This window comes from Montipora capricornis, chromosome 3, assembly GCF_036669925.1.
Source record: "Montipora capricornis isolate CH-2021 chromosome 3, ASM3666992v2, whole genome shotgun sequence".
Taxonomy (NCBI): domain Eukaryota; kingdom Metazoa; phylum Cnidaria; class Anthozoa; order Scleractinia; family Acroporidae; genus Montipora; species Montipora capricornis.
Window position 1 is genome coordinate 37997444 of NC_090885.1, and position 2500 is coordinate 37999943.

General features: G+C 36.2%; 1 protein-coding gene across 1 annotated transcript in view; it reads left to right on the plus strand.

Moving 5' to 3' along the window:
- Positions 1-2500, plus strand: part of LOC138043056 (arsenite methyltransferase-like) — a 22246-nt gene that overhangs the window by 6200 nt on the left and 13546 nt on the right. The window lies entirely within an intron of this gene.

The following is a 2500-nucleotide window of genomic DNA, read 5'->3' on the forward strand; positions in this document are numbered from 1 at the left end:
CCGCACAACTGAAGCCCAGAAAAGTCCAGATCAAATGATTGACAAGCTGTGTACACATATCCTGAAGATAAGACGACTCCGTATGAAGATGAACTATGAGTTAAAAAAATTTTTTGCCATGGATGAGACAGCCATGTGGAATGACATGATATCTAACACAACAGTGGAGAAACGTGTTGCTCACACAGTAAATCTGAATCTACTGGTCATGAGAAGTCCAAAATAACAGTTTGCTTAACTGCAATGGCTGACGGTGGGGAAAAAAAGCCTTTCACCTAACACCTCAAGTTAATGATATTCTCAACAGAGCTAAAGTTGATTCTGTAATTATACCTGGTGGCTGCACAAAGTTTATCCAGGCCCCTGGTGTAATGTAAGTTGGAATAAGCCCATGAAAGAATATTTAAGAGAGATGTATGACAATTGGCTGGCAGAAAGCGAACACCAAGTGACAGCGCATGGAAATATGAAAGGGCCATCACGACAGCAAATGATTGCATTGGTATTAGAAGCCTGGAAAAAGTTACCGCAGAGGTAATTAAGAAGTCATTTAAGGTGTGCGCATTATCGTCTAACCTTGATGGGTCGGAGGATGATCAAATAACGTGTATCAAGCATGGTCCATGCCAAAGTCTGTTACCTAGATTGCAAGCGTTTCACCAAGAGGAGGAAGAGACCGATCCTTTTGAGTGCACTACTGTTGCAGAAGAAGAGATGGCTCAAGAAGACGTCGCACAACTTATTTTGGATGAGGATGATGAGAATGAAATTCTTGACATTGACATTGAATCTTGACCATAACGTTTCTAACTTTTCAATTTCACTTTCCGTTGTTTTGTTTAGGTTATCATTTTACAAAATACCATAGAATTATAGTATCATAAATTTCAAGGCTGTTTATATAAAACATTTACATGTAAGAGATAGCAAATGTAAATATAAGAGGAGTTTTCCAGAGATTTTCGTTTGTAAGTTGTGTATGACAAATTAATACAAGTAACCATTCTCATAAAAATTACCGAAGAACATGAGGCCAAAAGCGCATTTTTGAAGAATAAGAATTTTGTTTTTGTTACTTTTAGGCTCCCACAAGTGCATTAAAATACTTTTGCCAGTGACTTCAATTGTACAACACGTAAGTCTACTCTGTCTCATACCACGGTATTTTTGCGTTTCGCTAAATTTATTAAGCCCCCCCTCTCTTTTAAGCCCCCCCCTCTCTATTAAGCCTCCCCTCAAAAGTGCTTGAAAAAATAAGTCCCCAGGGGGCATAATACAGGATTTACGGTATTCAAGTAAACCTAATGTGGAATACGAAAATGATCTATTACATTCACTGTTAATTAAATGTACATGTAAGTACAGTTGTATTGTGATCTTTATTGTAAAGCCAGTAAATGAAGTCAAAATCAAGTGCATGTACATACATTCTGTACTATTAAAGTGATAGACTAACATCAATGACATCCAAATTGAGCTGGTACTTCAGGAGATAAACTGAGAAGTGCTTACACCCGGTACGAACAGAGCAGCAAAAGCCTGGCTCAACATTCATGCTTGTGGCTTCTGGGAGCAGCAAGGTTCTGCCTTTTTTTGTGGTACAGTTTGTTACATAAACGTAGAGTCTTATAAAGGCCTTACTGCAAAACAATTTTACCATCAGCATGAGAGTGAGAAGAAGAGAATGTACGCCAGCAGGGTGCTAAAAGTCAAAAAAGGCTCCTTTATTCCACTGGTATTTACTACCACCGGAGGAATGGCAGGTGAATGCAAGAGGTATCACAGTAAACTGGCTGAACTTTTATCAATCAAGAAGGGAGAGGATTATAGTACTACAATGTCTTGGATTTGCATCGAAGTCTCATTTGCCTTCTTGAGGTCTGTGCTGCGACATATTATGCTTGAGAGGCTCGCATTGTATGCGAAGGGCTCCACTGAACATTACAGATTTAACTGTTTTTGAAATCGATAAGGTACTAACAAGATTTTAGGATTACAACTTTTTAATATTCTTCACATTTAGGATTAGTAGGGGGCTTTGAAATCGATGATCATTTAAGATTAGTACCTTCGAAATCGGTAAGGGATTAGTGAGATTTTAGTACTTTAGTATTACTATTATTGTTATTGTTATTCTTTTATTCTCGATTTCGGCTAATATTTAAGGAACCACAAACAATAATTTGAAAGCAAATGTACATGTAATATTGTGTAAGATGTTTGATGATATGAATTGTTACTTTTATTTTTAAGTTTTTTGATATTCTTTTAACAAGCTATTTTCTGTAAATAGTACTACATGTATTTTGTAAATCTTTTTTAATAAACATTATTTGATAGACTAAAAACTAGTAATAATAATTATTACATACATGTAAGAAAAAATAATTTAATGCAAGTCATGATTAATGGTTTGTGACACTTAGTATGCTGTACACTCTGAGTTTGGGCTTTCAGATTTGGGCATATTACACGTTTTTGTTAGCCAAACCAATAAGTG